The following is a 12,214-nucleotide window of genomic DNA, read 5'->3' as shown; positions in this document are numbered from 1 at the left end:
TCCGGTGGTAGAGAAGAAATGTGATTTCCACTGTTCAGTCCGATGGCAGAAAAGAAATGGGATTGCCTCTGTTCAGTCCGACGGCAGAAAATAAATGGGATTTCCACTGTTCAGTCCGGTGGCAGAAAATGAATGGGATTGCCACTGTTCAGTCCGGTGGCAGAGAAGAAATGGGATTGAAAGAGAAGAACATAGTATTTAGGCGAGCGAGTGAGATAAACTGTTTTCTTATCACATTGCAATTGCTATTAAATTAATTTCCGAGCGGGCACCGGCTAATAAACCACTGTTCAGTCCGATGGCAGAAAAAAAAATGGGATTGCCTCTGTTCAGTCCGGTTGCAGAAAATAAATGGGATTGCCACTGTTCAGTCCGGTGGCAGAGAAGAAATGGGATTGAAAGAGAAGAACATAGTATTTAGGCGAGCGAGCGAGAGAAACTATTTTCCTATCACATTGCAAATGCAACTTAATTAATTTCCGAGCGGGCACCGGGTAATAAACCACTGTTCAGTTCGATGACAGAAAAGAAATGGGATTGCCTCTGTTCAGTCCGGTTGCAGAAAATAAATGGGATTGCCACTGTTCAGTACGGTGGCAGAAAATAAGAACATAGTATTTAGGGGAGTGAGTGAGAGAAACTGTGCTCCTATCACATTGCAATTGCTATTAAATTAATTTCCGAGCGCGAGTTAAACATCTATGCAGTTCGGGTCACAGAACAACTCTGATTCTTTATTTCTCGTCTGAGTTTAAAAAGGTACAGTTCGTTTTCAAATGTAGATTATTTATGCTAAACAAAGTGGCCTATTGTCCTGGATCGGTCTGAGAATGAAAAACAACACATGTTTGTAAACACATGCTGCCCAAAATCAGTAATGCTAACATCAGCATGTGGTGCGTCGTGTCGCTGGCTCGGTGGTGGTTGGTGACTCGGTGCATGTTGGTGGTCCGGGTTGTTGATGTTTTCAACATGTGGTACGTCATGCCGCTGGTGTAAGAATGTAGGTGATCGGGATCGTTGCTAACTCGCGCACCGGCTAATAAACCACTGTTCAGTCCGATGGCAGAAAAAAAATGGGATTGCCTCTGTTCAGTCCGGTTGCAGAAAATAAATGGGATTGCCACTGTTCAGTCCGTTGGCAGAGAAGAAATGGGATTGAAAGAGAAGAACATAGTATTTAGGGGAGCGAGTGAGAGAAACTGTGCTCCTATCACATTGCAATTGCTATTAAATTAATTTCCGAGCGGGCACCGGCTAATAAACCACTGTTCAGTCCGATGGCAGAAAAAAATGGGATTGCCTCTGTTCAGTCCGGTTGCAGAAAATAAATGGGATTGCCACTGTTCAGTCCGGTGGCAGAGAAGAAATGGGATTGAGAGAGAAGAACATAGTATTTAGGCGAGCGAGCGAGAGAAACTATTTTCCTATCACATTGCAAATGCAACTAAATTAATTTCCGAGCAGGCACCGGCTAATAAACCACTGTTCAGTCCGATGGCAGAAAAGTAATGGGATTGCCTCTGTTCAGTCCGGTGGCAGAGAAGAAATGGGATTGAAAGAGAAGAATATAGTATTTAGGGGAGCGAGCGAGAGAAACTATTTTCCTATCACATTGCAAATGCAACTAAATTAATTTCCGAGCAGGCACCGGCTAATAAACCACTGTTCAGTTCGATGGCAGAAAAGAAATGGGATTGCCTCTGTTCAGTCCGACGGCAGAAAATAAATGGGATTGCCACGGTTCAGTCCGGTGGTAGAGAAGAAATGGGATTTCCACTGTTCAGTCCGATGGCAGAAAAGAAATGGGATTGCCTCTGTTCAGTCCGACGGCAGAAAATAAATGGGATTTCCACTGTTCAGTCCGGTGGCAGAGAAGAAATGGGATTGAAAGAGAAGAACATAGTATTTAGGGGAGTGAGTGAGAGAAACTGTGCTCCTATCACATTGCAATTGCTATTAAATTAATTTCCGAGCGCGAGTTAAACATCTATGCAGTTCGGGTCACAGAACAACTCTGATTCTTTATTTCTCGTCTGAGTTTAAAAAGGTACAGTTCGTTTTCAAATGTAGATTATTTATGCTAAACAAAGTGGCCTATTGTCCTGGATCGGTCTGAGAATGAAAAACAACACATGTTTGTAAACACATGCTGCCCAAAATCAGTAATGCTAACATCAGCATGTGGTGCGTCGTGTCGCTGGCTCGGTGGTGGTTGGTGACTCGGTGCATGTTGGTGGTCCGGGTTGTTGATGTTTTCAACATGTGGTACGTCATGCCGCTGGTGTAAGAATGTAGGTGATCGGGATCGTTGCTAACTCGCGCACCGGCTAATAAACCACTGTTCAGTCCGATGGCAGAAAAAAATGGGATTGCCTCTGTTCAGTCCGGTTGCAGAAAATAAATGGGATTGCCACTGTTCAGTCCGGTGGCAGAGAAGAAATGGGATTGAAAGAGAAGAACATAGTATTTAGGCGAGCGAGCGAGAGAAACTATTTTCCTATCACATTGCAAATGTAACTAAATTAATTTCCGAGCGGGCACCGGCTAATAAACCACTGTTTAGTCCGATGGCAGAAAATAAATGGGATTGCCACTGTTCAGTCCGGTGGCAGAGAAGAAATGGGATTGAGAGAGAAGAACATAGTATTTAGGCGAGCGAGCGAGAGAAACTATTTTCCTATCACATTGCAAATGCAACTAAATTAATTTCCGAGCAGGCACCGGCTAATAAACCACTGTTCAGTCCGATGGCAGAAAAGTAATGGGATTGCCTCTGTTCAGTCCGGTGGCAGAGAAGAAATGGGATTGAAAGAGAAGAATATAGTATTTAGGGGAGCGAGCGAGAGAAACTATTTTCCTATCACATTGCAAATGCAACTAAATTAATTTCCGAGCAGGCACCGGCTAATAAACCACTGTTCAGTTCGATGGCAGAAAAGAAATGGGATTGCCTCTGTTCAGTCCGACGGCAGAAAATAAATGGGATTGCCACGGTTCAGTCCGGTGGTAGAGAAGAAATGGGATTTCCACTGTTCAGTCCGATGGCAGAAAAGAAATGGAATTGCCTCTGTTCAGTCCGACGGCAGAAAATAAATGGGATTTCCACTGTTCAGTCCGGTGGCAGAGAAGAAATGGGATTGAAAGAGAAGAACATAGTATTTAGGGGAGTGAGTGAGAGAAACTGTGCTCCTATCACATTGCAATTGCTATTAAATTAATTTCCGAGCGCGAGTTAAACATCTATGCAGTTCGGGTCACAGAACAACTCTGATTCTTTATTTCTCGTCTGAGTTTAAAAAGGTACAGTTCGTTTTCAAATGTAGATTATTTATGCTAAACAAAGTGGCCTATTGTCCTGGATCGGTCTGAGAATGAAAAACAACACATGTTTGTAAACACATGCTGCCCAAAATCAGTAATGCTAACATCAGCATGTGGTGCGTCGTGTCGCTGGCTCGGTGGTGGTTGGTGACTCGGTGCATGTTGGTGGTCCGGGTTGTTGATGTTTTCAACATGTGGTACGTCATGCCGCTGGTGTAAGAATGTAGGTGATCGGGATCGTTGCTAACTCGCGCACCGGCTAATAAACCACTGTTCAGTCCGATGGCAGAAAAAAAATGGGATTGCCTCTGTTCAGTCCGGTTGCAGAAAATAAATGGGATTGCCACTGTTCAGTCCGTTGGCAGAGAAGAAATGGGATTGAAAGAGAAGAACATAGTATTTAGGTGAGCGAGCGAGAGAAACTATTTTCCTATCACATTGCAAATGCTATTAAATTAATTTCCGAGCGGGCACCGGCTAATAAACCACTGTTCAGTCAGATGGCAGAAAAAAATGGGATTGCCTCTGTTCAGTCCGGTTGCAGAAAATAAATGGGATTGCCACTGTTCAGTCCGTTGGCAGAGAAGAAATGGGATTGAAAGAGAAGAACATAGTATTTAGGCGAGCGAGCGAGAGAAACTATTTTCCTATCACATTGCAAATGCAACTAAATTAATTTCCGAGCGGGCACCGGCTAATAAACCACTGTTTAGTCCGATGGCAGAAAATAAATGGGATTGCCTCTGTTCAGTCCGGTGGCAGAGAAGAAATGGGATTGAAAGAGAAGAACATAGTATTTAGGCGAGCGAGCGAGAGAAACTATTTTCCTATCACATTGCAAATGCAACTAAATTAATTTCCGAGCGGGCACCGGCTAATAAACCACTGTTTAGTCCGATGGCAGAAAATAAATGGGATTGCCACTGTTCAGTCCGGTGGCAGAGAAGAAATGGGATTGAGAGAGAAGAACATAGTATTTAGGCGAGCGAGCGAGCGAGAGAAACTATTTTCCTATAACATAGCAAATGCAACTAAATTAATTTCCGAGCGGGCACCGGCTAATAAACCACTGTTTAGTCCGATGGCAGAAAAGAAATGGGATTGCCTCTGTTCAGTCCGGTGGCAGAAAATAAATGGGATTGCCACTGTTCAGTCCGGTGGCAGAGATGAAATGGGATTGAAAGAGAAAATATAGTTATATAAACGCCCTATCAACCCCGTTTTGATTGGCACGGTTTCCCCAACATAGCCATCAAAACCAGGCTGCCTGGGGAATGCGATGCGATGCGATGCGATGCGATGCGATGCGATGCGATGCGATGCGATGCGATGCGATGCGATGCGAAGCGATGCGATGCGATGCGATGCGATGCGATGCGCTGTTCAGTCCGGTGGCAGAAAATAAATGGGATTGACACTGTTCAGTCCGATGGCAGAAAAAAATGGGATTGCCTCTGTTCAGTCCGGTTGCAGAAAATAAATGGGATTGCCACTGTTCAGTCCGTTGGCAGAGAAGAAATGCGATTGAAAGAGAAGAACATAGTATTTAGGTGAGCGAGCGAGAGAAACTATTTTCCTATCACATTGCAAATGCTATTAAATTAATTTCCGAGCGGGCACCGGCTAATAAACCACTGTTCAGTCCGATGGCAGAAAAAAATGGGATTGCCTCTGTTCAGTCCGGTTGCAGAAAATAAATGGGATTGCCACTGTTCAGTCCGGTGGCAGAGAAGAAATGGGATTGAAAGAGAAGAACATAGTATTTAGGCGAGCGAGCGAGAGAAACTATTTTCCTATCACATTGCAAATGCAACTAAATTAATTTCCGAGCGGGCACCGGCTAATAAACCACTGTTTAGTCCGATGGCAGAAAATAAATGGGATTGCCACTGTTTAGTCCGGTGGCAGAGAAGAAATGGGATTGAGAGAGAAGAACATAGTATTTAGGCGAGCGAGCGAGAGAAACTATTTTCCTATCACATTGCAAATGCAACTAAATTAATTTCCGAGCGGGCACCGGCTAATAAACCACTGTTTAGTCCGATGGCAGAAAATAAATGGGATTGCCACTGTTCAGTCCGGTGGCAGAGAAGAAATGGGATTGAGAGAGAAGAACATAGTATTTAGGCGAGCGAGCGAGCGAGAGAAACTATTTTCCTATAACATAGCAAATGCAACTAAATTAATTTCCGAGCGGGCACCGGCTAATAAACCACTGTTTAGTCCGATGGCAGAAAAGAAATGGGATTGCCTCTGTTCAGTCCGGTGGCAGAAAATAAATGGGATTGCCACTGTTCAGTCCGGTGGCAGAGATGAAATGGGATTGAAAGAGAAAATATAGTTATATAAACGCCCTATCAACCCCGTTTTGATTGGCACGGTTTCCCCAACATAGCCATCAAAACCAGGCTGCCTGGGGAATGCGATGCGATGCGATGCGCTGCGATGCGATGCGATGCGATGCGATGCGATGCGATGCGATGCGATGCGATGCGATGCGATGCGATGCGATGCGATGCGATGCGATGCGATGCGAAGCGATGCGATGCGATGCGATGCGATGCGATGCGCTGTTCAGTCCGGTGGCAGAAAATAAATATGATTGACACTGTTCAGTCCGGTTGCAGAAAATAAATGGGATTGCCACTGTTCAGTACGGTGGCAGAAAATAAATGGGATTGCCACTGTTCAGTCCGGTGGCAGAGAAGAAATGGGATTGAGAGAGAAGAACAAAGTATTTAGGTGAGCGAGCGAGAGAAACTATTTTCCTATCACATTGCAAATGCAACTAAATTATTTTCCGAGCGGGCATCGGCTAATAAACCACTGTTCAGTCCGATGGCAGAAAAGAAATGGGATGCGATGCGATGCGATGCGATGCGATGCGATGCGATGCGATGCGATGCGATGCGATGCGATGCGATGCGATTCGATGCGAAGCGATGCGATGCGATGCGCTGTTCAGTCCGGTGGCAGAAAATAAATGGGATTGCCACTGTTCAGTACGGTGGCAGAAAATAAATGGGATTGCCACTGTTCAGTCCGGTGGCAGAGAAGAAAGGGGATTGAAAGAGAAAATATAGTTATCTAAACGCCCTATCAACCCCGTTTTGATTGGCACGGTTTCCCCAACATAGCCATCAAAACCAAGCTGCCTGGGGAATGCGATGCGATGCGATGCGATGCGATGCGATGCGATGCGATGCGATGCGATGCGATGCGATGCGATGCGATGCGATGCGATGCGATTCGATGCGATGTGATGCGCTGTTCAGTCCGGTGGCAGAAAATAAATGGGATTGCCACTGTTCAGTCCGGTGGCAGAGAAGAAATGGGATTGAGAGAGAAGAACATAGTATTTAGGCGAGCGAGCGAGAGAAGCTATTTTCCTATCACATTACAAATGCAACTAAATTATTTTCCGAGCGGGCACCGGCTAATAAACCACTGTTCAGTCCGATGGCAGAAAAGAAATGGGATGGGATGCGATGCGATGCGATGCGATGCGATGCGATGCGATGCGATGCGATGCGATGCGATGCGATGCGATTCGATGCGATGCGATGCGATGCGATGCTCTGTTCAGTCCGGTGGCAGAAAATAAATGGGATTACCACTGTTCAGTACGGTGGCAGAAAAGAAATGGGATTGCCTCTGTTCAGTACGGTGGCAGAAAATAAATGGGATTGCCTCTGTTCGGTACGGTGACAGAAAATAAATGGGATTGCCACTGTTCAGTCCGGTGGCAGAGAAGAAATGGGATTGAAAGAGAAAATATAGTTATCTAAACGCCCTATCAACCCCGTTTTGATTGGCACGGTTTCCCCCGCAGTCCGATGGCAGTCCGATGGCAGAAAAGAAATGGGATTGCCTCTGTTCAGTCCGGTGGCAGAAAATAAATGGGATTGCCACTGTTCAGTCCGGTGGCAGAGAAGAAATGGGATTGAAAAAGAAGAACATAGTATTAGGCGAGCGAGTGAGAGAAACTGTTTTCTTATCACATTGCAATTGCTATTAAATTAATTTCCGAGCGGGCACCGGCTAATAAACCACTGTTCAGTCCGATGGCAGAAAAGAAATGCGATGCGACGCGATGCGATGCGATGCGATGCGAAGCGATGCGATGCGATGCGATGCGATGCGATGCTCTGTTCAGTCCGGTGGCAGAAAATAAATGGGATTGCCACTGTTCAGTCCGGTGGCAGAGAAGAAATGGGCTGTTCAGTCCGATGGCAGAAAAGAAATGGGATTGCCTCTGTTCAGTCCGACGGCAGAAAATAAATGGGATTGCCACGGTTCAGTCCAGTGGTAGAGAAGAAATGGGATTTCCACTGTTCAGTCCGATGGCAGAAAAGAAATGGGATTGCCTCTGTTCAGTCCGACGGCAGAAAATAAATGGGATTTCCACTGTTCAGTCCGGTGGCAGAAAATGAATGGGATTGCCACTGTTCAGTCCGGTGGCAGAGAAGAAATGGGATTGAAAGAGAAGAACATAGTATTTAGGCGAGCGAGTGAGATAAACTGTTTTCTTATCACATTGCAATTGCTATTAAATTAATTTCCGAGCGGGCACCGGATAATAAACCACTGTTCAGTCCGATGGCAGAAAAAAAATGGGATTGCCTCTGTTCAGTCCGGTTGCAGAAAATAAATGGGATTGCCTCTGTTCAGTCCGGTGGCAGAGAAGAAATGGGATTGAAAGAGAAGAACATAGTATTTAGGCGAGCGAGCGAGAGAAACTATTTTCCTATCACATTGCAAATGCAACTAAATTAATTTTCGAGCAGGCACCGGATAATAATCCACTGTTCAGTCCGGTGGTAGAGAAGAAATGGGATTTCCACTGTTCAGTCCGGTGGCAGAGAAGAAATGGGATTGAGAGAGAAGAACGTAGTATTTAAGCGAGCGAGCGAGAGAAACTATTTTCCTATCACATTGCAAATGCAACTAAATTAATTTTCGAGCAGGCACCGGCTAATAAACCACTGTTCAGTCCGATGGCAGAAAAGTAATGGGATTGCCTCTGTTCAGTCCGATGGCAGAAAAGAAATGGGATTGCCTCTGTTCAGTACGGTGGCAAAAAATAAATGGGATTGCCACTGTTCAGTCCGGTGGCAGAGAAGAAATGGGATTGAAAGAGAAGAACATAGTATTTAGGGGAGCTAGCGAGAGAAACTATTTTCCTATCACATTGCAAATGCAACTAAATTAATTTCCGAGCGGGCACCGGCTAATAAACCACTGTTCAGTCCGATAGCAGAAAAGTAATGGGATTGCCTCTGTTCAGTCCGATGGCAGAAAAGAAATGGGATTGCCTCTGTTCAGTCCGACGGCAGAAAATAAATGGGATTGCTACTGTTCAGTACGGTGGCAGAAAATAAATTGGATTGCCACTGTTCAGTCCGGTGGCAGAGAAGAAATGGTATTGAGAGAGAAGAACGTAGTATTTAGGCGAGCGAGCGAGAGAAACTATTTTCCTATCACATTGCAAATGCAACTAAATTAATTTTCGAGCAGGCACCGGCTAATAAACCACTGTTCAGTCCGGTGGAAGAGAAGAAATGGGATTTCCACTGTTCAGTCCGATGGCAGAAAAGAAATGGGATTGTCTCTGTTCAGTCCGACGGCAGAAAATAAATGGGATTTCCACTGTTCAGTCCGGTGGCAGAAAATGAATGGGATTGCCACTGTTCAGTCCGGTGGCAGAGAAGAAATGGGATTGAAAGAGAAGAACATAGTATTTAGGCGAGCGAGTGAGATAAACTGTTTTCTTATCACATTGCAATTGCTATTAAATTAATTTCCGAGCGGGCACCGGATAATAAACCACTGTTCAGTCCGATGGCAGAAAAAAAATGGGATTGCCTCTGTTCAGTCCGGTTGCAGAAAATAAATGGGATTGCCTCTGTTCAGTCCGGTGGCAGAGAAGAAATGGGATTGAAAGAGAAGAACATAGTATTTAGGCGAGCGAGCGAGAGAAACTATTTTCCTATCACATTGCAAATGCAACTAAATTAATTTTCGAGCAGGCACCGGATAATAATCCACTGTTCAGTCCGGTGGTAGAGAAGAAATGGGATTTCCACTGTTCAGTCCGATGGCAGAAAAGAAATGGGATTGCCTCTGTTCAGTACGGTGGCAAAAAATAAATGGGATTGCCACTGTTCAGTCCGGTGGCAGAGAAGAAATGGGATTGAAAGAGAAGAACATAGTATTTAGGGGAGCTAGCGAGAGAAACTATTTTCCTATCACATTGCAAATGCAACAAAATTAATTTCCGAGCGGGCACCGGCTAATAAACCACTGTTCAGTCCGATAGCAGAAAAGTAATGGGATTGCCTCTGTTCAGTCCGATGGCAGAAAAGAAATGGGATTGCCTCTGTTCAGTCCGACGGCAGAAAATAAATGGGATTGCTACTGTTCAGTACGGTGGCAGAAAATAAATGGGATTGCCACTGTTCAGTCCGGTGGCAGAGAAGAAATGGGATTGAAAGAGAAAATATAGTTATCTAAACGCCCTATCAACCCCGTTTTGATTGGCACGGTTTCCCCAACATAGCCATCAAAACCAAGCTACCTGGGGAATGCGATGCGATGCGATGCGATGCGATGCGATGCGATGCGATGCGATGCGATGCGATGCGATGCGATGCGATGCGATGCGATGCGATGCGATGCGATGCGATACGATGCGATACGATGCGATGCGATGCGATGCGATGCGATGCGATGCGATGCGATGCGAAGCGATGCGATGCGATGCGATGCGATGCGATGCGATGCTCTGTTCAGTCCGGTGGCAGAAAATAAATGGGATTGCCACTGTTCAGTCCGGTGGCAGAGAAGAAATGGGCTGTTCAGTCCGATGGCAGAAAAGAAATGGGATTGCCTCTGTTCAGTCCGACGGCAGAAAATAAATGGGATTGCCACGGTTCAGTCCAGTGGTAGAGAAGAAATGGGATTTCCACTGTTCAGTCCGATGGCAGAAAAGAAATGGGATTGCCTCTGTTCAGTCCGACGGCAGAAAATAAATGGGATTTCCACTGTTCAGTCCGGTGGCAGAAAATGAATGGGATTGCCACTGTTCAGTCCGGTGGCAGAGAAGAAATGGGATTGAAAGAGAAGAACATAGTATTTAGGCGAGCGAGTGAGATAAACTGTTTTCTTATCACATTGCAATTGCTATTAAATTAATTTCCGAGCGGGCACCGGATAATAAACCACTGTTCAGTCCGATGGCAGAAAAAAAACAGGAAGTGGGTTATATCTATGGTATAACCGCAAGGATGACGTAGGACTCTCGTTGATATAGAGATCATTTGTATGAAGTTGAATCTGAATTCATTCTGAATGAATGAATATTTGGAGAACTTCGAAAACGAGAGCGTTACGTTGGAGGCACAAGGTTTTATGCATCCAATATTGGATACGGAAATATCCTACTGATGGGGAAGAATAATCTTCAGAAGCTATCCTGTTGATTGCGATTGATTGAAAAACCACAAAACCAAATGTATTTGGTCACAGTGTTACATGGATAGAAAATATTCAATTAAACTCTTTCACATGAATATATTTTGAAAATTCCCAGAGATTGGCAGATTATTTTCAGTAACGATTAGTTATTTCCACATTTTCCTCGATACTGGAAGCCCACCAGTGGTTAATACCAACTCGATAACCACCTGTTAATAGCACTTGATTGAAACATATTTGGTCACAGTGTACATGGATAGAAAACATTCAATTAAACTCTTTCACATGAATATATTTTGAAAATTCCCAGAGGAACTGGCAGATTATTTTCAGTAACGATTAGTTATTTCCACATTTTCCTCGATACTGGAAGCCCACCAGTGGTTAATGCCAACTCGATAACCACCTGTTAATAGCACTTGATTGAAACATATTTGGTCACAGTGTTACATGGATAGAAAACATTCAATTAAATTCTTTCACATGAATATATTTTGAAAATTCCCAGAGGAACTGGCAGATTATTTTCAGTAACGATTAGATATTTCCACATTTTCCTCGATACTGGAAGCCCACCAGTGGTTAATGCCAACTCGATAACCACCTGTTAATAGCACTTGATTGAAACATATTTGGTCACAGTGTTACATGGATAGAAAACATTCAATTAAACTCTTTCACATGAATATATTTTGAAAATTCCCAGAGGAACTGGCAGATTATTTTCAGTAACGATTAGATATTTCCACATTTTCCTCGATACTGGAAGCCCACCAGTGGTTAATGCCAACTCGATAACCACCTGTTAATAGCACTTGGTTGAAACATATTTGGTCACAGTGTAACATTGATAGAAAACATTCAATTAAACTCTTTCACATGAATATATTTCGAAAATTCCCAAAGGAACTGGCAGATTATTTTCCAGCAATGATTAGATCTTTCCGGAACTTTCTCGATGCTGAATGGCATCCTAACGGAAAGAGTTCTGCGCGTGTATGTGTCGATCCTTCGCCGTCCACCTCCTCCAGCACGTTAGGCAACGATGTTGTCTTGTCGATGTCCTCACGAAAAATGAATGTGTCTCACCACCAGAATATCGCTTAAGTATGCTTTTTGTGTGTGATTGAATCGAGAGAAGGTGTGGTTTACGATGGCAATTTGGAAGGCAAACTAGAGGGGAATGAACTCTCTGAGCTCGGAACTTTCGGCGACTGAGCAATAATCGATTGCGGGCGCATACAATATTGGATACGGAAATATCCTACTGATGGGGAAGAATAATCTTCTGAAGCTATCCTGTTAATTGCGATTGATTGAAAAACCACAAAACCAAATGTATTTGGTCACAGTGTTACATGGATAGAAAACATTCAATTAAACTCTTTCACATGAATATATTTTGAAAATTCCC

Source organism: Toxorhynchites rutilus, chromosome 3 (genome assembly GCF_029784135.1).
Source record: "Toxorhynchites rutilus septentrionalis strain SRP chromosome 3, ASM2978413v1, whole genome shotgun sequence".
Taxonomy (NCBI): domain Eukaryota; kingdom Metazoa; phylum Arthropoda; class Insecta; order Diptera; family Culicidae; genus Toxorhynchites; species Toxorhynchites rutilus.
Note: the sequence above shows the minus strand (reverse complement) of the source record.